A 24,748-nucleotide genomic window follows, 5' to 3' on the forward strand; every position below is an offset into this window, starting at 1 on the left:
CCAGGCATGTTCCCTGACTGGGAATCAAACCCCGATCTCCTGGATCCTAGGTCAACACTCAACCACTGAGCCATGCCTGGCTGGGCTCCATTTCCTTTATCTTTTGAGAATTCTTTTGTTCTTTCATTTGGGGCTTTTTTTTTTCCTCTCCATTTTGGCTGCTTGTTTGGATTTGTTTTTATGTATTAGATGGATTTTCTAGGACTCCCAGTCTTTTGGATGGTCTCTGGTGCAGACCAATGTCAGGTGCTGTTTGTGACTGGCCTTGAGTACCCTGTTTGAAGTTTTCTGCACTTCACAGCTTGTGGTTCCCTCTGCTGGGGCTGTGTGTGCTTGGACAGGACCAAGATGGGCACCCAGGTCTGCTTTTCCAAGCCCTGGGTCCAGAAGCAAATCAGACCAAAAGACATTATTCTCGACACTGATTTATATTCATTACCTTTTTGTTCACGAATGTTACTATGAAATGGTAGAAAGAATCCTTAAGAAATCACATGGTGCCATATAATTCTCCACCTACTTGGAAAATTTTACATTTTGACAAAGTGAGAAGTGGACATGTTAAGTCATATTTTTATTCTACAGAGCATTAATTGTTAGATAATTGATTAATTGAAAAATATGTGCATATTTGGAAAATGATGACATCCTATTAAACTTTGTTGTATTAAATTATTTTCATGTGATTATGTATTACGAATCTTGCCAAATTATGACATCACAGACCCACCTTGTCATTAATGTAGATAACTAATAGGGTATAAATTTTAAGCAAAGAGCAAGAGCTTTAAATTTTTAAACAATATTCATGCTTTCAAAATTTTTCATAAAGGCTAATATAAATAAAAAATTATTATATTGGAAAATTAGTTTTTTCAACAACTTTTTTTGTGGTATTCAATACAATAGTTTGAAAGGAAAAATTGGGACACCTTATTCTGAAATAAGTGATAGCTGGCATATTTTTAGTTAATACACTGAAGTAATTTCTTTACTGTTCTTTGTACACTTTGTAAACTGCTAATTTATGTTCACTAGGGAATATGGGCCTGTACTAGTAATAAAATTACTGGATCAATTACTACTGATCCAGTAATTTGTTTTCAGTAAAAAAGATCACTTACATAATACTGGAATTGTTCCCGAGAGTTAAATTGTAAAAGGAAATATAATTTTAAAAATTTCTTTGCCTGGCCAGGCGTGGCTCAGCAGTTGATCGTTGACCTATGCGCCAGAAGGTAATGGTTCGATTCCCGGTCAGGGCACATGCTAGGTTTGCAGGCTTGACCCCCAGTAAGGGGCGTGCAGGAGCAGCTGATCAATGACTCTCTCATCAGTGATGTTTCTAGCTCTCCCTCTTCCTTCCTCTTTCTGAAATCAATAAAAACATAAAATTAAAAAATTTTTTTTTGTGTGCCAGGGAAAGGTAAATCACAGTAATTTTTTTCTTCGTAATCAGCACAGGGCTTATAAGTACAGCACTGAGGACAGCATTCCTGTGATATAAAAATTGAGCGACTCAAACAAAGTCTGAAATTAATAATCTCTGTTTTATTTTTCTGAAGATTAACAAAATTTGTTCCCCTTAAAGTTGGTGAAGGAAAGTGTACTAGTAGTTCTAATATACTTCGCCTCTCTCACATTCAAACGCTGACCGTACATCCTTCCTGATGACCTTTCCTTGCTGTCGTCACCTGGCTCCTGGAATGAACCCAACTGCTCCTCATCTAACTAGAGTCACAGCACTGATTTTCAGTTGTCCCAAGGCAACTTCCCTATTGATCATCTGTGAGCCAAGAAGAGAGAACATTTTTAAAAGTATGTATTATTGAAACCTAAATGATTCGATGCCTGTAACAGGAAGTCTCCAAAGATGGTCCTCCATGAACCATGCCTCCCAGGATTCATGTGTTTGTACTGTTTCCTCTCATGTGGAACCTGGGTGGGTCTCCTGTAACCAACAGAGTGAAGTTTGAGTGACTGTAGAACTTCAAGTTGAGTCATAGAGACTCTGTGGCTTTGACCTCCTGGAACATTCACTCTTAGGGCACTCCCTGGGGAATTCAGGTACCATTCTGTGGAAAGCCCACGCCACATGAGAGGCCATGTCCAAGCACTCCGGCCACCCTCTGAAGCTGAGCTCTTGTATCGTTTGCCACCCTGTGAGTGAGTTATTTGGGCATCAAACCCAAACCTTCAGATGACTCTTTTCCCCATGGTTGATTTCTGCCTGCAGCCACATGTGAATCCCCAAGACAGAACCAACCCAGCTGAGCCCAGTCAACTCACAGAGCCATGAGAGAAGGATACACTGTTTTAAGTCACTAAGTTCTGTAGAGTTTGTTACCTTGCTATAGATAACTGAAACAGGGAGAGTTGCTTGTAAGGCCTCTAAAATAGGATCTGCCTTTCTGAGTGTTTAACATAGTGGGTTATTTACCTTTCATTTTCCTCAATAGGGCCATTAGCTCCTTGAGGGACGAGGCTGGGCCTTACTCAATTTTTCCAGCCTTAGAGTGGATCATACTGCCTGGCATATAGTAGGCATTTGTGTGAATGAGTAAAAGCAGTTTGTTTTGTTAGTTTTTATGTCTGAGATTGTATTGTATTTGAATCAAAATGATCCCAGGAGGGGATAGGAGTTTTGAATTTAAGAGAGACCAAAAGTAAAAATAAATCTATGTGTATTTTGGTTATGGTATGTGCGGTAAACACTTGAGAAAGTTTGTGCATTATTTCTGAATAAAGGAATATGTGGGTGCCCCGAGTTGGACAGAGTGATGTACTAATATGTTCTGGAAACAAGCTGCTATCACTGTTACCCTCAGCATTCTGGGCCTAAGGACTGAGACAAAGATCAGTCAGCTTAGGAGTAGCCTGCTTAGGGCCCTGTGTTCATTAGACTTTCAATAGGTGTTCTGAATTGAATGAATTTGACTATGCATCTTAAAACAATTTTTAGTAAAATATTTTAAAAAGCATTATCAATATACTAAGAAGTCTATATTTTGTTATCTCACTTTAAACTTAAAAATAGTCCTAAAATAGAAACATGTGAAAACAATAAATTTTCAAATGTCTTGGAGAGTGTGGCCTCAATATGTATTTTCTCTGGAACTGTTACCATGGTTACCGATTGCCCTGCTCATTGGGTGTGGCTTGTTGATTTTAACCAAACACTATTTTGATATGTATCCAGTATAGTCCTAGAAATGTGAAAAATAATGGAATTGAAGTTTTATAATTTCAAAAATATGGACCTGAATGAATCTGTTCAAAATCTTAATTGTTTAGGAGAGCTGTAACTGGGGTGATGTCAGGAAAAAGAAAAAATAGTAGAGCTTAGAAACGTCTTGTCTGTGTGTAAGAATTTGAATAAAACAGACTTGGGAAGCAGTATTTTTATGTAAATACAGAGACAATATTATTAACTGTTTCAAATTGGTCAAGGATTTGGCACATCTGCCACATATGAAAGGTAACAGTGAATTCCAGTGTGAAAAGCAATAGAGACGTGGGAGAGAGCAATGAGATTCAGGAGTTATAATCAGACTAATTAAATTTCAAGCTAAGAATGTGAAAAATGGACATAAACCCACATTCTAAAAATGGACAAAAACTTGCCATTGATTAGAGGTGCTATACCTACTAGTTTGGGATGTTTGTCTTGGCCCTAAGATAGAAGATTCGGTTGCTTTTGGAGAGCATGCTGTGTGTACTGTGTTTCAGACAGTGTCATCTTTCAGTAGTCTTTCTTGCAAATGGTTAGTCCAGGGTTACGCTATTGTTTAAGCTCTATAACGAGGACAGAACAGGAAGTTCAGAATGTGTTCTTGTCTGTGTCACATGATTCATTGCCGTCTACTCTCAGATGCTTGTTCCAGAGTCTGATCTTCAGTGATGGTTACTTTTGTGGCAGTTACATGGAGTTTTCACTGACTGTCCATGTGCTTCCCAGATCTTCCACCCACTCCCAGTTAGGTGGGTGGTGCGACTGCTTCTGGCCAGTCGCCTGTGGGAAGTGACGTGGATCATCCGGGCACAGACACACAGGAGGCCAAGCTAAGCCCCTGGGGTTTCAAGGCTCACAAGATAGCTTATTTTTACCTAATACCAAAATTTCCTGTGATAAAAACATGTTTAATTTGGATTTAGGTATGTATTGATTTAAAAATAATAAAGACCTAAAGTTCTCTTAGGGTTTAGTGATTTAATTTGTATCATTTAACAGTAGAATCTCAGGATTGGAAGTGGTCCTAAAAGCTAGGTAGTCCAGTCTCTGTCCCACTCCCACCCTAAACAAATCCCTTTCAAGCTTCCGTGATTCATGATCATCCAGAGTGTACTTGGAAACTTCATTTAGCAAATGCTATTAGGTGTCTGTTTCGTGCCCATCATTGGACCTGAAATTATAGACATTTTCTTCATTATAATCCAATGGCTGGCAGTTCACTGAATCCTGACTCAGAGACAGCCAAGCTTTTTCCCGACTGTGCCCAAATCTGTCTTTTATAACTTCTATTAAAGTTTATACTTTTGGAAATGATATAAAAAAAAATAATGCCTTTTATGTTTAATTTTTTAATCCTCACCTGAGGATATGTTCACTAATTTTAGAGAGAGAGGAAGGGAGGGAGAGAGAAAATCATCCACATGAGAGAGAAACATTGATTAGTTGCCTCCCGAACTCGCCCCAACCAGGGATGGAACCCCCAACCTGGGTGTGTGCCCTGACCAGGAACTGAACCTGCAGCCTTTTTGTGTATAGGACAACGCTCCAATCAACTGAGGCACCTGGGCTCCACATGTAATTTTTTAATTTCAATCTTCAACAAAGAACATTAAAATTACTATTAATGTCTACAAAATGTGTAGAAAACTTCGGAAAGGATTTTTTTAAACTATAAAGTTTACAATCACTTTCAAACTTCCCTCTCAATTTAGTATGTCTTACATTATTGGGTTTATGCATAATATAATTTGATTAACATGTACCATATATAAAAGCACCCTAAGATCATACTATGAATAAACTTGGATGATCCTTGATAGCAAATGACCTAGACTAGAAGCATGGGGTACAGCACGGCTTTCAAAATTCAAGGTTATTCTGCCCTAGCCGGTTTGGCTCCGTGGTCAGAGCACTGGCCCCGGGACTAAAGGGTCCTCGGTTTAATTCCGGCCGAGAGTGCGTATCTCGGTTGCGCTGGGGGGGGTGAGGGAGGCAACCAATCGATGTGTCTCCCTCACATCGATGTTTCTCTCTCTCATGCTCTCTGAAAATCAATGGAAAAAAATATCGTCAGGTGAGGATTAAATTTTTTTTTTAAATTCAAGGTTTTCCAAATAATACATGCATTAATCCTATGCTAGTGGCTTTTTATTTAAAATACTGGGTCTAAAGGCATATTCAAATTAAACTACTTTTTATTCCTTGACTTTTGATATCGTCCAGTTATTAAAAAGTTATTAAAAACTTTTTATTCCTTGACTTTTGATATCGTCCAGTTGTTTAAGAAAGTTTGGTAGTAGAAAACTTTGTCGGGCTCATCTAAAACTGATCACAGTATTGAGTAAGGGTTAATTAGAACAACTACAATTATTTAAACTTGCGTCTCTGAGTCATTTGGCAAAGGCCCTTTTATCAAAGTTGTTAAGATTGCCTGAGTATAGTGAATTAGCATTTAATTAACAAGATGCTATTGGCCCTTTACCAAAGGCAAGGAGCACCCTCATGAGGTATCCCTCAGTATTCTTGGTAATTGATCCCCTGTTGATGATTATGGTGTGCAATTGTGAAGGCACTCGTCCATCGGTTAACACATCACACACTGATATTCATATCTGTCCTGCCCACTTAAAATGAATTAGAGAGAGTTCAAAGGAATAATGTTAATAACATTAAATGAAGATAAGGAAGGTTGTAATTACACACAAAGCTATATTAAGCTCTCTTGATAACCAAGCCAATAGAAGAAACACATTCCTTACTCTACAGAGTCTTCTTTATATGACATTAAGGCATTCCTCTCACTACCAGCTACCCATCTTTTTTTTCTATTACTGTACATATCAGGCCTTCACCTAGAGATTTAGTCTTGTTTGCTTTCAACTCAGTTCTAATCCTGTCTATGCTTAAAGGCCCCAAGTAGATCAAGTAACAAGATAATATTGAAGCTTGTTTTACTTTGAGTCTGTGTGGAAATTGTATACACCATCGACTGGAACTGAATTTGTCTTGTTTCTTTTGTCTGAACACCTTCCTACACATATGGAATGTCATTGCCGTTACCCCCAGACTGGGGTCCTGAGGGGCTGAGGTCATTTCCTGCCTTAGAAAGCTACCAGTGAGCCTTCGCCACCCTGAGGACGACAGAACCACTCCCAGTCCCAGGGCCTTAAATCACAGCAACTGAATCTCGTTGATCTACGAGCGGCCTGGGTGCAGCTTAGTGAGGTCTCCTCCGCGCAGGCCTCACGGGCTAACCCCGGCGGGCTTTTCTCAGGCAGTGATGGGGGAGAGGAGAGGGCAAGTGAACACGGAAGGCGTCTCGGGATCTAGGTCTGGAACGGACGCGTCATCACTTCCACCTGATCCTTACGACAAATAAGTCATCTAGCTGGCCCCAGACGAGGGCTGGAGAAATGCCCCTGGAACCTCTGGGAGGAGAAACTGCAGTCGCGTGGCAGAGAATGTTGAAGCAGGAAGGGTGGCTGGAAAGTACAAAACATCATTTAAATACATTAAAAACTATGATCGCAATTTTAAAAATTCATTAATATATTAGCAAATTACTATTGCGACATATTCCAGCAGGATGCTCTTTCATTTATCAAGTCATTTCTTTCAACAAATATTTGAGGGCCTTGTACAAAACCATCTGTCTTATGACTCATCAGGTAAAAGCCACATAACCTTGGCCAGCTCACTTAAGGTTTTTTGCTTTTAACTTTTCTGTTTTGGATGTACACCGCTGTGGGTTTAATGTATATAAATTCCTGTCACCACGACCATAATCGGAAAATATAACAGCAGCAACACACCAACCAATTCCTTTTTGTCGCTCTTCTGTAGTTTCAGCCTCCCGACTGCGACACTAACCAGTAACCTCTCTCCCTCCGTATAGTTTTCCTCTTCTAGACTGTCACATGCATGGAAGAAAGCGCATGTAACCTCTCGAGACTGGCTCCTTTCCCTCGGCATAACGCCTTTGGGTCTGTCAGCTCTGTTCAGCTGCCCGGTGCTTTTCAAGCCTTTGGATGGTATCTGGCCCTCTCCTGCTTGTGTGCAGCCCGCGGGCCAGTCCGAGGCCTGGGTGTTGTCCACCTCGGACTTCTGTTCTCAAAGCCATGGCTGTGCCCTTAGGGTCAAACCCACTGCTCAGCCAAGGTGAGCCAAACACAGGGTGTTTTGAGTCCCTTTCCTGAGCCCTCTCTTCTCCTTCTCCGTGTCCCCCAGACTGCCTGGCACCCAGGTCCCTCGTTCCTGGCCTGTGCTGGTCTCTACCCTGCCTGCATGCCCTGCGCTGCTTCTGCTTCCAGGCACAAGTGGCTGGAGGACAGGGGGCAAGCAGAGAGGGATTCTCCTCCATGGGCTTCGGGTCGCATGGTTTCCCTGGTTAGAGAGAAGGGTTCTCCTTCAGGTACCCACTTGGCTGCCACTGCAACACTGGCCCAGGTCGCAGCTCCGGGCGAGGGGCTCGCTGGAGGCAAAGCCGAGGCACAGGAGGAAAGGCCAGGGCCTTTCCCACCCGCTTCCCAGAGGCTCTGTTTCCCAGTCCTACTGCCGAAAGCAGAGGAGTTTCACCTGGAGCTCTTTTTGTCCATGCTGGTACACTTCTGTGGTTCATGCTGACCCAGAGGGCAGGAGATAGAGCTAGAAAAGGAAGAACACAGAAACCCCCCCTGACGGCTCGTGGTGGCCGTCTGGTGTTTGTCCAAGCCGCCCGCCGCCCACCACTTGCTCCGAGTTCTCCTGTGGCTACTCCACGCACCCCTGAGGGGCTGTTGGCTGGGATCAGCCGGAGGGAGAGCCTGGAGCTGCTCGTGTCTTCCAGGAACTGGAACTGGAACTGGAACTGGAACCGAACTGGAACTGGAACTGGAACTGAACTGGAACTGGAACTGGAACCGAACTGGAACTGGAACTGGAACCGAACTGGAACCGAACTGGAACTGGAACTGGAACTGGAACCGAACTGGAACTGAACTGGAACTGAACTGGAACTGGAACTGGAACTGAACTGGAACTGAACTGGAACTGAACTGGAACTGGAACTGGAACTGAACTGGAACTGAACTGGAACTGGAACTGGAACTGAACTGGAACTGAACTGGAACTGAACTGGAACTGGAACTGGAACTGAACTGGAACTGGAACTGGAACTGAACTGGAACTGAACTGGAACCGAACTGGAATTGGAACTGGAACTGAACTGGAACCGAACTGGAACTGGAACTGGAACTGAACTGGAACTGGAACTGGAACTGAACTGGAACTGAACTGGAACTGAACTGGAACTGGAACTGGAACTGAACTGGAACTGGAACTGAACTGGAACTGAACTGGAACTGAACTGGAACTGGAACTGGAACTGGAACTGAACTGGAACTGGAACTGGAACTGAACTGGAACTGAACTGGAACTGAACTGGAACTGGAACTGGAACTGAACTGGAACTGGAACTGGAACTGAACTGGAACTGAACTGGAACTGGAACTGGAACCGAACTGGAACTGGAACTGGAACCGAACTGGAACTGGAACTGGAACTGGAACTGAACTGGAACTGAACTGGAACTGAACTGGAACTGGAACTGGAACCGAACTGGAATTGGAACTGGAACCGAACTGGAACTGAAACTGGAACTGAACTGGAACTGAACTGGAACTGAACTGGAACTGGAACTGGAACCGAACTGGAATTGGAACTGGAACCGAACTGGAACTGGAACTGGAACTGAACTGGAACTGAACTGGAACTGAACTGGAACTGGAACTGGGACTGGAACTGGAACTGAACTGGAACTGAACTGGAACTCCATCACACTATTGTCTGTGTCCATGGGTTATGCATATCAGCATTTAAGTTCTTTGATCAATCTCTCCCCACCCACCCCCACCTTCCCTCTGAGATCACTCAGTCTGTTCCATGCTTCTATGTCTCTGGATCTATTTTGTTCATCAGTTTATGTTCTTTACATTCCATATATGAGTGAGGTCATGTGATACTTGTCTTTCTCTGACTGGCGTATTTCACTCAGCATAATACTTTCTAGATCCCTCCATGCTGCCCCAAAGGGTAAGAGATCCTTCTTTTTTACAGCTGCGTAGTGTTCCATGGTGTGAATGTCCCACAGCTTTTTTATCCACTCACCTACTGATGGGCACCTGGGCTGTTTCCAGGTCTTAGCTATTGTAAACTGTGCTGCTATGAACATCGGGGAGCATATATTCTTCTGATTGGTGTTTCGGGAGGATTTTGAAGCCTCTGAGAAGTTAACAAACACTTTGAACTCCCAAGAGATAACTGAATAAAATTGGGGACTTGTCTGTTAGCTATTTTCTTTGCTATAAGTCATTTAAACAAATAATCACAGAACCATATATTATAAGCACTTTCTAGGAAATTCTGCTCTGTGGTATTTTATTTTATTTTTTAAGTCCTCACCTGAGGACATGCTTAGAGAGAGCAAGGGAGACAGAGAGAAGGAAACGTTGATCGGTTGCCTTCTGTTTGACCCCCAGGGATGGAACCTGAAACCCTCAGGAAGGTCTGTGCCCTTACTGAGAATCAAACTGGCAGCCTTTCAGTGCACAGGATGAGGCTCAACCAGCTGAGCCACTGCTGCTGGGCTTCTCTGTGCATCTTTAGTAGGAATTCAGGGGTGTGCCCTTTGACAGAACCTCTACCCTTTAGTCACCTGTCACCTGAAAGCCTTGAGCACAGACAGACATGTGGCTGTAGAAAGAAAATATGTTTGGAGGGAGCATGAGGCTTTAAAGAAACACAGACAAAAACCAAAATAATGTATATTTGGATATCTCTCTGCAGTTTCACTCAGGTAATAGGTTTCGGTGCCTTTATTTTAAAAGTGTGAGAGTTGTTAGAAGACACCTAGAACCTGGTGCAGTAGTGCCCCATTTTGTCAGGGGATATGTTCCAAACCCCAGTGGATGCCTGAACCCCTGATAGTCCTGATAATGTTTCCTCCTATAATGAAGACCTATAACAAAATGTAATGTATAAATTGGGCACCAAAAGAGATTAAAAACAGTAACTTAATAACATGGAACAATTAAAACAATATACTGTAATAAAAGTTATGTGAATGTGGTCTCTCAAAATACTTTATTGTACTCTACTCACCCTTCTTGTGATGCCTGAGATGATTACCTGAGCAGATAAAGTGGGGCGAGTGACGTAGGCACTGTGACCCAGCATTAAACTACCTTGAGGTTGTCTTGAACACAAGCACTGCGATACTGCGGTCGTTGCTCTGACAGCCCAGACTTTTACTAAGTGACTGAGAGGAGAGCGCAGTGTGGACACAGCAGGCGAAGTGCTGATTCATGTCCCTGGTGGGATGAGCAGGGAGGCGCAAGATATCATCATATACTCAGAACGGTGTGAGATTTAAAACTTCTTTCTGGAATTTCCCACTTCATATTTTTGGACCTGATGACCATGGGTAACTGACACTACAAATAAGGGGGGACCACTGTGCTACCACGAAATCCAGGCTGTGTACTCTAGATACTAGAGATAGAGCCAGGTCTTCAGAAAAGTGTTATATGAATCCTAACGTATTTATACCTCCTGCTTCTTTCAGCTAGAAAACAATTTTTAGAATTTAGAAACATAACCCAATAATAAGTTTAATGTATGTAGCCTCCATTTCCTTTTCGGACTCCTAATTGCTTCCTATCTTTAAAGGTCAAAATTGGACATAATTCATAATTATTTCTCTCTTTCACTATAGATTTTTGTGTAAATAAGTTTATATAAACAGAAAGTGCAAGCAGAATTTACATTCATTGAAAGAGAAAATCAGTTTAGAATCTCAAACTATTGCATAAAGAAATACTTCCAGACAAGGGTTTTGAATTGCCAATCTATTGATCTTAATTGATGTATACTAGAAGAGGTAGTAATCAGAAGAGTTTTCATTCACAGAATTCCTGAACTTTGATCAAGAATCATCTTTTAAAATGATAATCATTATGTATTTTATCACATCATAACCGAGTTCTAATTATGGTCCTCCTTCGCCACCGCTCCTCCCTGCGGAAATTTACCAGCTCCGTGTGCCTGTGCTCTGTGCCACGCAGACAGTCCTGGGGTTTCCATACATGCATTTTGAGAGCACAACCTACCATTACTTGCAAGCATACAAGCCGGGGTTACGTAAAGCATAGAAAGCAGTAATTCGAGCTCACCCTCAGTGACGACAAGGTCACACTGAGGTCAAGTCGATGTAGCTAGCATCTGACCAACATCTGGCTTACATTATTGAGAGATTATCTTCTAACAGCAAAAAGAACAGCATTTTATGGACATTATCTTAAGGCACTCTGCAAACACTTCAGTTTATTTTTATTTAAACAATTTACATAGTTTTGTGAAAGGCTGTGTGACAAAGTCTAATATACTCCACTGCAGAAGAATTTCATTTCTAGGTGATAAGTTTTGGTGCCTTGTTTGTTTCATCACCGAGCCATCCACAAGGGCAGTTTATGGGCAGATGTGAACTTTGGCTGCCTCCGAGCCATTCAAAGTCTGATCTCCTGCCATATCAAGGCTGGGAAGTGGAAATATTCAATTTCTCAACCTTCCCTGGGAAGGATGTCACATCAAACCTAAACTACTGGCTCTTGGATGAAAGGTCTGCATTTCAGAAAAAAAAAGGAATTTTAGGAGATCGTGGAGATGCCCTGGATTCCAGTAAAACTGTACTTCTGTGTATTATGGAAAAAAAATATGGGTTTTAGGATCTCAGGGTTAAGCAAGAAAAGTTTGTATTTTCTTTGGATGGTCAATACAGCAATATACATATTTTTTTACAAAACCACTTTACATCTGTTTGTTTTTAAAATCTTGTAGAGTTTTAGTTTGAAACTGTTGCTCAAAAGGTAACCACCTGTGATAAGACACACAAGCTGTTTTAAAAAAACGCCATCAGAAAGCAAGCTAGGGGTGCACAGTGTCAAATTCACTCTCAGGGCCGCAGATGACAAGCACTCTCATACTTTAGGTTCAGTTTACTTCAGAAGCTTCCTAAGAAATCAGAAATCTGAGGCTGAGCTAGACTGTGCCCATTTTAAAAAACAGCAGTGAAGTCTCAAGGAAATCTCTAATTAGGCACCATCAACTGAATAATTGTCTGTCCCAAAAATTCATATGTTGAAACCCAACCCTTAATGTGATGGTCGTTAAGGCTTTTGGGAGGTGACTGAGTCATGGAGGTGGAGCCCTCATGAACGGGATTTGTACCCTTAGGAGCTGAAGAGACCATGGCTCTCCTCTTCCATCCTGCAAGGACCCAGAACATATGGCCTCCTGGGGACCAGGGAGTGGCTTTCCCAAACGCGGGACCCGCCGGCACTCTGTCTCGGACTGCCCAGACTCCAGAGCTGAGAAATCAATGTTTGCTGTTTATAAGCCACCTAGTCAATAGTGTTTTGTTAAAACAGCCCAAATGGTCAAAGACACTTGGGAAAGTTTATTTTTTTTACATAAAGGGACACTGAGTAATCCTAACTATTTTCTGTCAACTTCCAATTGGGAAGTGAAGGTGGGGAGGTGAGGACTTGAAATACAGTTGACCTTTGAACCATGCAGGTGTTAGGGGCACTGACCCCACCCATTTTAAAATCTGTTTATAACTTTTTAAAAATTAAACTAAATTTTTCCCATCACCATTTATCCTCCCTATAACCTCTTCCGCCTCCACCCACAGCCCTTCCCCTAACAATCACCACCCTGTTTTCCTTGTCCCTGAGTTCTTTCTCTTTTGTTTTTCTTTTCTGCTCAATCTCTCCCCACCACCTGCCCCCCCATCCCCTGAAGCTGTCGGCCTGCTCTCTATCTATGAGTCTGTCTCTGTTTTGCCTGTTAGTTCAGTTTGTTCATTAATTCCACATATAAATGAAATCATATTGTACGTGTCTTTCTCTGACTGGCTTATTTCACTTAGCATAATGTAGTCCAGGTCCATCCATGCTGTCCCAAAGGGTAAAACTTACTTTTTTTATGACTGAGTAGTATTCCGTTGGGTGAAAGTACCACAGCTGTTTTATCCACTCACCTACTGATGGGCACTTGGGCTGCTTCCAGATCTTGGCTATTGGAAATAACACTACAATGAACACAGGGCTGCATATATTCTTTCAAATTAGTGTTTAAGGTTTCTTTGGACAAATTCCCAGAAGTGGAATCCTGGGCCATAAGGCATTTCCATTTTTAATTTTTTGTGGAAACTCCATACTATTTTCCACAGTGGCTGCCCCAGCCTGCATTTTCACTAACAGTGCATGAGATTGCCCTTTCTCCACAGCCTCGCCAACACCTGCTGTTTGTTGACTTGTTGATGGAGCCATTCTGACAGGTGTGAGGTGATATCTCACCGTGGTTTTAATTTGCATCTCTCTGATGATCAGTGACTTTGAGCATCTTTTCAAATTCTCTTGGCATCTGTATGTCCTCTTTGGAGAAGTGTCTATTCAGGTCCTTTGCCCAGTTTTTAATTGGATTGTTTGTGTTCTTTTTTGGTGTTGAGTTTTATACATTCCTTATAAATTTTGGATGTTAACTCCTTATCAGATGTATCATTGGCAAATATGATCTCCTATTCAGTGGGTTGTCTTTTTATTTTATTGATGGTTTCCTTTGCTGTGCAAAAACTTTTTCGTTTGATGTAGTCCCATTTATTTATTTTTTCGTTTGTTTCCCTTGCCCAAGGGGACATCAGAAAAAACATTGCTGTGAGAAATGTCTGAGATTTTAGTGCCTATCTTTTCTTCGAGGATTTTTATGGCTTTGGGTCTAACATTTAAGTCCCTAACATGTTTTGAATTTATTCTTGTGTATGGTGTAAGAAGGTGGTTTAATTTCATTTTTCTGCACATATCTGTCCAATTTTCTCATCATTTATTAAATAGACTGTCTTTAGCTCATTGTATGTTCTCGCTTCCTTTGTCAAATATTAATTGACCATGGAGGCATGGGTTTGTTCCTCAGCTCTCTATTCTGTTGCATTGATCAATATGTCTGTTTTTATGCCAGTACCATTCTGTTTTGATTACTATGGTCTTGTATAGTTTGATATCAGGTCGTGATTCCTCCAAATTTTTTCTTCTTTTTCAACATTGCTGTTGCTATTTGGAGTCTTTTGTGGTTCCACATAAATTTTTGGAATATTTGTTCTAGTTATGTGAAATATGTCATGGATATAAATATATGTGTATTTATATATTTATATAATTATATATATATTTGTTAATCCTCACTCAAGGATACTTTTCCACTGATTTTGAGAGAGAGTGGAAACAGGTGATGGAGGGAGGGGGAAAGAGAGAGAGAGAGAGAGAGAGAGAGAAATATCAATGTGAGAGAGACACATTGACTGGTTGCCTCCTGCATGCACCCGACCAGGGCTGAAAATCAGACCTGCAGCCCAGGCACATGCCCTTGATGGGGAATTGAACCCATGACTCTTTGGTGCTTGCGCCAATGCGCTGACCACTGAGCAACATGGGCATGGCGCCATGGATTTGTTGACAGTAATTGTGTAGAATTTATAGATAGCTTTGGGTATGGACATTTTAATGATGTTAATTCTTCCTATCCATGAGCACAGTATATGCTCCTAATTATTTGTATCTTCTTCAATTTCTTTTTTCAGTGTCTTATAATTTTCTCAGTACTGCTCTTTTACATCCTTGGTTAAAGATATTCCATGGTATTTTTTTTTGATGCAATTAAAAACAGGATTATTTTCTTAGTTTCCCTTTCTAATAGTTCCCTGTCGTTGTATAAAATGCAACTGTGTATGGATATTTATTTTGAATTTTGCTCCTTATCTGAATTCATTTATCAGTTCTAGTAGTTTTTGTGTGGAATCTTAGGGTTGTCTACATACAGTATCATGTCATCTGTAAATACTGAGAGTTTTAATTCTTTCTTTCCAATTTGAATGTCTTTTTATTTTTTATTCTTGATTGCTGGGGGTAGAACTCAGTACGATGTTGAATCATAGTGGTGAAAGCAGACATCCCTGTCTTGTTCCGGGTCTTAAGGGAAACGCTTGTAGTTTCTGCCTGTTGAGTATGATGTTGGCTGTGGGCCTCTCACATATCGCCTTTTTTACATAGAGGTACGTTTTGTCTATTCGTGTGTTTTGCCAATTCCCACTTTGCTGAGAGCTTTTATCATACAAGGGTGTTGGATTTCATCAAATGCTTTTTCTGTATCTATGACATGATCATATGATTTTTATCCTTTATTTTGTTTATGTGACGTATCACATTTATTGAGTTGTAGGTATTGTACCAACCTTGCATTCTTGCATCCCTGGAATAAAGGCCATTTAATCTTGGTGTATAATTTTTAATCCTTTTTATTGATTTGAGTGAAAGAGAGAAAGAGAGAGAAAGAGAGCGAGAAACATTGATATGAAAGAGAACCATCGATCAATTGTCTCCCGAATGCACCCTGACTGGGAATCAAACCCACAACCTGGAATTAACCCCTCTACCTTTTGGTGTACTGGCTGATGATGCTTCAACTAACTGAGCCACACCAGCTAGAGTATGCTGTACAATATTTTTAATATATTGTTGGATCTGGTTTGCCCATATTTTGTGGATGATTTGGCATCTATGTTCATCAGAAATATTGGCCTATAATTTTTTTTTTTTTGTAGTGTCCTTATCTGGCTTTGGAATTAGTATAATGCTGGCCTTGAAAAGTGAACTTGAGAGTTTTCCCTCCTCTTGAATTTTTTGGAATAGTTTTGGTAGGATAAGTGTTAGCTCTTATTTGAATGTTTAGTAAAATTTACCTGTGAAGCCATCCAGTCCAGGACTTTTTGTTGTTGGAAGTGTTTTGCTTACTGCTTCAGTTTCATTAGTTGTAATCAGTCTATTCAGATTTTATAATTCTTCCTGGTTCAGTTTTGGAAGATTGGACATTTCTAGGAATTTATCCATTTTTCCCAGTTGTCCAATTTGTTGGCATAAAGTTGTTCATAATGTGTTCTTACAATCCCTTGTATTTCTGTGGAGTCAGTTGTTACTTATCTTTCATTTCTGATTTTATTTATTTGGGTCCTCTGTAGTTTTTTCTTGATAAGTCTGCTAAATGTCAGTCTTTATCTTTTCAAAGAAATAGCTCTTGGTTTCATTGATCATTTGTATTGTTTTTTTTAGACTCTATTCCATTTATTTCTGCTCTGATCTTTATTAAGGCCTTCCTTGTAATCACTTCTGGCTTTGTTTGTTGTTTTTCCCCCCAGTTTCTTTAAGTGTAAAGTTAGGTTATTTGAGATTTCTCTTTTTTCTTCAGATACACCTGTAATGCTATGAATTTCCCTCTTAGGACTGCTTTCACTGTATCCCATAGATTTGGGATTGTTTTGTTTTCATTGTCATTTGTTTCAAGCTATTTTTTGATTTCTTCCTTGATCTCATTGTTAACCCATTTATTGTTTAGTAACATGTTATTTAGCCTCCATGTGTTTGTGTGTTTTTCAGTTTTCCTCTTGTGATTAATTTCTAGCTTCATACCATTATGGTCAGAGTAGACGCTTGATGTGATTTCAGTCTCCTTAAGTTTATAGAGACTTGTTTTGTGTCCTTATCAGTGGTCTATACTAGAAAATTTTCCATTCATTTTCTGCTGCTTTGGGGTGAAATGCTCTGAAGATATCAGTTAAATCCATCTGATCTAGTGTGTCATTTGAGTCTTCTGTTTCCTTGTTGATTTTCTGTCTGGAAGATTTATCCATTGATGTCAATAGGCTATTAACATCCCCTACTATGACTGTATTACTGTTGATCTCTCCCTCTATGTCTATCAAGATTTGCTTTATATATTTAGGTGTGCCTATATTGCATGCAGAAATGTCTACATGGGTCAACAGTGTTGGATTTCTCCATTTATCATTATGTAATCTTCTTTGTGTTTTACTATAGCCTTTGTTTTAAAGTCTACTTTGTCAGATATAAGTATTGCTAGTCAGTTTTCTCTCATTGCCATTTGCATGAAATATCTTTTTCCATCCCTTTACTTTTAGTCTGCGTATATCTTTTATCCTCAGGTGGTTCTCTTGTAGATAGCATATATACAGGTATTCTTTTCTTTTCTTTTTTTAACCCTCACCCAAGGGTATTTTTTCCATTGCTTTTCAGAGAGAGAGAGAGAGAGAGAGAGAGAGAAAGAGAGAGGGAGAGAGAGAGAAAGAGAGAGAGGGAGAGAGAGAGAGAGAAAGACATCTATGTGAGAGAGACACATCAATTGGTTGCCTCCCACATGCACCTTAATGGGGGCCAAGGATCAAGCCTGCAACCAAGGTACTTGTCCAGAATCAAACCTGGGACCCTCCAGTCTGAGGGCCAATGCTCTAACCACTGAGGCAAATTGGATAGGGCAGGTATCATTTCTTATCCATTCAGCTACCTTATGCTTTTTGATTAGAGACTTTTGCATTTTTGATTTAAGCCTTATGCTTTTTGATTTAAGCCTTTTACATTTAAAGTGATTATTGATAGGTATGTATGTATTTATTGTAATTTTATTATTTTAGTGTTCCTCTTTTTTCCCCTTCTTCTTAAAGAAGATTCTTTAACTATTGGTTGGGAAGTAACAAACTCTTTTCGCTTTTACTTGTTTGGGGAGCCCTTTATTTCTCCTTCAGTTTTAAATGATTGCCCTGCTGGTTAACATAATCTTGGTTGTAGGTCCTTGCTTTTCATCACTTTGAATACTTCATGCCATTCCCTTCTGGCCTATAGAGTTTCTGATGAGAAGTCAGCTGACAACCTTATGGGAGCTCCTTTGCAGGTAACTAATTGCTTTTCTCTTGCTGCTTTGTAGATTCTCTTTGCCTTTAACCTTTGCCATTTAAGTTATAATGTGTTTTGTTTGTGGGCATCTTTAGATTCATCTTATTTGGGACTCTCTGTGCTTCCTGGACTTGTATGTCTCTTTCCTTCACTAAGTTAGGGAAGTTTTCTGAAATTTTTTCAAATAGGTTTTCAATTTCTTGCTCTTTCTCTTCAACTTCTGGTACTGCCATGATGCAAATGTTGGTACACTTGAAATTGTCCCAGAAGGTCCTTATACTATCCTCAATTTTTGGGGGTTCTTTTTTTTTCTCTTTTTTTCTGTTCTTATTGGGAGTTTTTTGCTTCCTTATGTTCCAAATCACACTGACTTGATCCTCAGCTTCAACTACTTCTCTGTTGATTCCCTGTAAATTATCCTTCATTTTAGTTAGTGTATCCTTTATTTCTGACTGGTCTTTTCTTATACTGTTGAAGTCCTCACTAAATTCACTGAGCATTCTTATAACCAGTGTTTTGAACTCTGCATCTAGTAGATTGCTTGTCTCCATTTTGTTATTCTTTTTCTGGAGTTCCGTTCTGTTCTTTCATTTTGGCCATCTTTCTTTGTCTCCTTATTTTGGCAGCCTCCTTGTGTTTGTTTTTATGTCTTAGGTAGAGCCTCTGCTTCTCCCAGGCTTGATAAAGTGGCTTGATAGAGCAGTAGGTGTTCTGTAGGGTCCAGTGGTACAGAGTCCCCAATCACCCAAGCTGGGTACTCGAGGTGTGTCCCCTGTGTGGGATGTACACTCTCCTGTTGTAGTTGAGTGTTGATTGCTGTTGGCATGTCAATGGGAGGGATTTGCCCAGGCTAATCCGCTATGAGGACTGGTTGTGAGCACTGCCTATGGATCTGCAACCACTGTGGAGGATCAGCCGTGCAGGGGCCACCCTATAGAGCAGGAATTACTTCAGCAAGCTCTGGTGCCTGCTGAGTCTGCCCCTTGAGTGTGTTGCTTATTGAGGTGGTTGGGTGGTAGTGCTTTAATGTGGTCTGAAGCTGTCCACTGGGTGTGCTGGCTCTGGGGCCTCCCAGGAGGTACAGACCAAGGTCAGCCACTGCCTGTATTTTGCATGGGGGTCACCCAGCATGAACTACAAAGCAATCTGGAGATGGATGATACTTATACTGGGCTTAGAGGTGCCCATATGAGGCCAAACTGTGAACCAAGGTCAGCTGCTGCTAGTGCTGGGCCTGGGACCACTTTGCAAGATGTACAGGGCATGCTAAGGCCAGATCTGCTTGTTTGAGAGATTTTTAGGAAAATCTGAAGCATGAACCAAGATAGGGTATTTGTATGGAAAAGACACTGAAATGAGCTTGCATGGGCCCAAACATGGGGTGGGGTAGAGCTTCAGGGAATCACCAGGGCAGGACAAGCAGTGTGGGCCAGGCTGATGAAGTCTCATATATGGGACCTGCCTGCCAGCTTTGGGGGAGTGGGGCTTATCCAGAGAACAGTGGCCTCTATCAGCCCTTCTGTCTAGGAGAAATCTACCCCCCCAAACTCTTGCCCTGATGCTGGACAATTCAGTTCTACCCTGTATGTATCTGCTACCTTATACCCTGGTGCTACAGAACTGGAGCTCAGAACAAGTGAGTCCATGCATGGGCCCTTTAAAATGAACACCTGGGACTCTAGCAGCCCTCCGTCTCCCTCAACTTCAAACCCCCCTGGTTTTTACAGCAAGAAGTTATGAGGACTTCTCCTCCTGGCATTGGAACCCTGGTCTGGAGGGTCTGGTGTGGGACTGGGTCCTCTCAATCCTCATGGGAGACCGCCACAGCCAATTATCCCTCTCAATTTTTATTCACCGCACATGGGTGTGGGACCAGCCCATTCTGCATCTCTGCTCCTCGTACAAGTCTCAATATGGCTTCTTCTTTAAACCCCTAGTTGTTGGACTTCTGTTAAGCTAGATTTCAGGCAGGTCTTAATGATAGTTATTGTGTAGTTTAGTCATCATTTTGATGTGGGGTGGGAGGAGGTGATTATGTTGACCTCCCTCTCTCCCTCTTGTCTTAATTAAATTAATCCAGAGGTTTTAAGCAATATATTTTTGGTCTTTTAATCAGTGTGTCTTGAGCATTTAAAAACTCCTTATAACAAAAACGAGATACCACTACACACCTAATAGATTGGCCAAAATTTGGAGTTTTGACACCACCAAATGATGGTGAGGATTTGGAACAAGAGGAACTCTTTATTACCGGTAGGAATGCAAACTGGCACTGCCACTGTGGAAGGCAGTTTCATGGCTTTTCACAAAACTAAACACGCTCGTTCCTTATGACTCAGTGGTTGTACTCTGTGGTAGTTACCAAAGGAGAAACTTATGTCCACACAAAAAGCTTCATAGCAATGGTTATAGCAGCTTTATTCACAGTTGCCAAAACTCTGAAGCAACCAAGATGTCCTTCAGTAGGCGAAGGGATAAACAAACTGGTAGATCCACACAAAGGATATTATTCAGCACTATGGGAGCCATGAAAAGACATGGAGGAAGCTTAACTGAATATTAGAAAGTAAAAGGAGTCTATGTGAAAAGGTTACGCATTGTATGATTCCAACTATGTTACATTCGGGAAAAGGCAAACCTATGGAGACAGTAAAAAGATCCGTGGCTGTCAGGGGTTAGTGAACAGGGAAAGATGAACAGGCAGAGCACAGAGGACTTTAGGGCGTGAAAATATTTTCTATTCATTATATATTTGTCCAAACCCAAGAATGTACACCACCAAGCAGTGAACCTTAATTAAAGTGAACTGTGGGCTCTGGGTAATAAAGATGTGTTCACACAGGTTTATCAGCTGTACTGAAGGCCCCACTCGGGGGTGATACTGATAGTGGAGGAAGCTGGGCATGGGTGGGGGCAGGGAGTGTACAGAAAGTCTCTGTTTCTGCTCATTTTTGCCATGAATCTAAAATTGCTCTAAAAAATAAAGTTTATTGATTTAAAATAATTGTTTGTGGTGGGAACTGAGAGGCCGTTTGACACACTGGAAAGAGCATGGCCTTTGGAATCAGACGGACGTTTTCAAAGCTAAGCAGGTGTGGGGGCAGGAGGTATAAGGGGAAAGCTCTGTACCTTACGCTCAGTTTTCCCGTGGGCCTAAAACCGCTCTAAAAAATAAAGTCTATTAGAAATAAATAAATAATAGCGAAACCAAAAGAAACGAGGTTAATCTATGTATAAACCTGTGTTTCCAGTTCCCCGTGAGGACGTGGGGGACCAGATGCAGCTGGGCTCTCGGGGCAGCACCAGCTGCTGCTAGAGGTGCTTCCCGCCCTGTCACGGCACCCACGCCCCCACGGCCACCGTGCCCCGGGCCCCTGCACACAGGCATGTCCCTGACCTCAGCAAGCACTTCGGTTTGTGACCCAAGGGATTTTAGGCTTGTGATCTCTCTGATGGTTTCCTTTCATCTCAAAAAGTCTGTAATTCTCGATGGGCAAAGCAATAATTACAGCGTATTTAAATGTATTTAAATTGCCATCTCAGCAGCCTGGCAAATAAGCCGGAAAACCTTAGGATGAGACCAGCCTTGACTAACACAACCAGGAATGTTTTCTTGTCCAGATTTTCCTCGTAGGTGGCCGACTTGCTATACTGCCTGTCTTTCCACAGCTTCCTTTGAAGGCCCTGACTTTCTTTTTAACCATCTCAGCCTCATAGCCAGAGGCCGTACTTAAAAAAAAAAAAAGGCCTCCTGCCCTTTTTCAGAACTGATTCTTTTTTCCACTCAAAGTATGCATCTTTAAAACTCACAGTCCCATAGCTTGAAAACGTATCCAACTCCAGCTCGGACAATTCCTAGGATGCTCTCCTAATTCTTTAGAGAAATGACCAAGAGATCACTAGGCTTTTCCTTGCTCCATCCCTACCTCCCTCCCCTCCTCTGCCTGCCGCCTCCCAGTCTTCAGCCCAATACATCTGCCTGCCTTGTCTTCCTCTCCCTTCCTCTTACGCCCCAACGTCTCCCCCTTCTCCACACCTCCTCCCCTTCCTCAGCCCTGCCTGCCTCCCCCTCTCCTTTCTGCCTTCTCATCTCCTTAAGTGACAGGGCGACAAGGGGACAAGGGGACAAGGGGACAAGGGGACAAGGGGACAGGGCAGTTCCTCACCTGGAGCCCGCTTCCAAATAGTTTTCCATGTTTCCTGTTAAGTCCAGGGCCACAGGAATGTTTATTTTAATTCTTTAAACCAGACAATGCATCATGCAACATTATATATCTAATTGAAACTGGAGTTACATAAACTTTTGAAGATGGGAAGTTTTCTGCTAACTTTTTTCAAATACGTCTTATGGGAGGAATCTGTGTGGCCATGATGTAAAATCTGTCTCTGGAGGCAGGATTGTGCTTCGGGTCATGGATCTTTGGGAAGTTTTTAGTTAAATGTGTCTCAGGCACAAACCCTCTAAGGGACTCTTCTTTGTTTCTGAATGGCGATTCCTTGAAGCACTGTGGAATCTGCCCATTTCCCCTCCTGAGATAAAGGGCCTCCCTGGTGACCTCTGGCTGCCATCAGCCCTTCCCCCTCTTCACCTTCAGGCTTTCGCTGATCTTTGAAGTAGATGTGTCTTCTTCAAAGCGAGCAGGACCTGAATTTTCCAATTATTTCCAATTTACTGCCCCGTTTTCATCCCTGGCAATGTGAATAAAATTCTTGATTACATTTGGTAGAGCCTCATTTTTATTCTGACATCAGTAAATGTTTTTAATAATCAATTTACATTAAAGTTGATTGATTTTCTGGCAGGGTTTGGAGTTTCTTCATAAAAGCAGGTCTTCCAAGAATTCGCAAGACTGTTCTCTAAGAATTACTAATTTTCTTTGGAATAAACGTGACCCTGTTTACTAATGCTGTAACTGACTCACCGTTCAGCTTGTGGAAAGTCTGCGCTGAGTGTAGCCAGTCTGGCCCCTGACACGCCCCTCCGCTCGTCCTCAGCCTCTCCCGAGGGAGACGGGGTTTAAGAAGCTGCTCCAGAGCCCCGTCCAGACCAGCCTGATGCGTTTCCCAGCAGCCTGTGTAAATTGTTCCATGCTCCAAGGAATGGGTCAACTACATTAATTACTTTTACAGCAGGCACTTACTTAAAGGAAAAGAGGCCTCTGTATTGGGGTGTGATAAACAAAGAGGAAGGTGCGGTCACTGTGATCATATTGTCTTTATCCCAGCACAGGTTCATTTCAGGATGAAGGCCTTTTCCCTTGGGACAAGTGTTGATTTCTGCAGCTGCTGATGGCAGCTCCCCCTCTTCAAGTCTCAAAGAGATAAGAGAGCAGATTCGGATCCCTGGGCAGCATCCAATCAGGGGCAATGCAGTGCCATCGACAGCCACCCTGGTCTGTGACTCAGGCCCGGCCTTCCACGTTGCCCTCTCGAAAACTTACCCATCAGAAGAAAGATGACATTTCACAAACCTCTTCCCTGCCAAGCAGAAGGAGACATCATTTTTCATTGCTTTATTTTTTGGTAAGGTACAAGTTCAATTATATTGGCTCATAGCTTTACCTCATAGAGGGAGACATGTTTAATAAATCTGACTGGTCTCCTAACCAGTACAAAGATATCTTTGATTTGTGGTGTATTTTAAGAGAAAAAAAATATGCATGAATAATTTTAATAATTTAGGAAAACAATATCATGGGGTGGTAAGATCTCAGGCTCTGTAATCGGACACTTGATGTGAGTGTTGGCCTCATACTTGGCTTCAGTGTGGGTGCACTGACTTCCTGCATGTGTAATCTTGAGTAAGGAACCCATGCTTTGTGGGCCTGTTTCCAAACTTGTAAAATGTGCAAACTGATACATTCATATTTTATAAGTCTGCTACAGTGATTAAATGTGTCAGTTTATGGGAAGGACTTAGAGCAGTGCCTGGATATTGATTAAAAATTAACTCTCATTTTTCAAATCACTTCATAGTCTGACATTCTCCTTTTGTTTCCGTGGATAGTGTCCTTTTTATTTTATTTTTAAATACATCTTTATTGATTTCAGAGAGAGGAAAGGAGAGGGAGAGAGAGATAGAAACATCAATGATGAGAGAGTCATTGATTGAGCCCGCAACCTGGGCATGTGCCCTGACCGGGAATCGAACCCCGATCGCCTGGATCCTAGGTCGACGCTCAACCGTTGAGCCACACCGGCCGGGCGATAGTGTCCTTTTTAGATCAGCGACTTTCAACCTTTTCATCTCATGGCACATATAAACTAATTGCTAAAATGCTGTGGCACACCAAAAAATATTTTATAATTTTTGCCAAACTGACAAAAAATAGCTATGATTTTGATGCATTGACACTGGACGGCTATCACTGTGTTGGCTGTTGTCATTTTTTATTTGACAATCTAGGGGTAAACAGGTCAGTGCCCCTGACTAAATAGTCAGGTGTTGCATGTTTTAAACACCCTTGCTGCGCACGGTTGACAATCCCTCCTTTAGATGGTGGCCGTTTGCATTTCTCTGTGGTGAGTGCTGCAGGTGGCTTCCTGCACTACCTTTTGCCTCGGGAGACTTGCTAGGCTCCTTTCCTTGACTGCAGCAATTAAATATCTGGTGTGTTCACCTTCCTTATCTTTGCTTGTAGCTATTTTCACTTACCTAACCACGCTGGATGCTGAAAAGCTACAT

The sequence above is a fragment of the Miniopterus schreibersii genome, assembly GCF_964146895.1.
Source record: "Miniopterus schreibersii genome assembly, chromosome: 5".
NCBI lineage: Eukaryota > Metazoa > Chordata > Mammalia > Chiroptera > Miniopteridae > Miniopterus > Miniopterus schreibersii.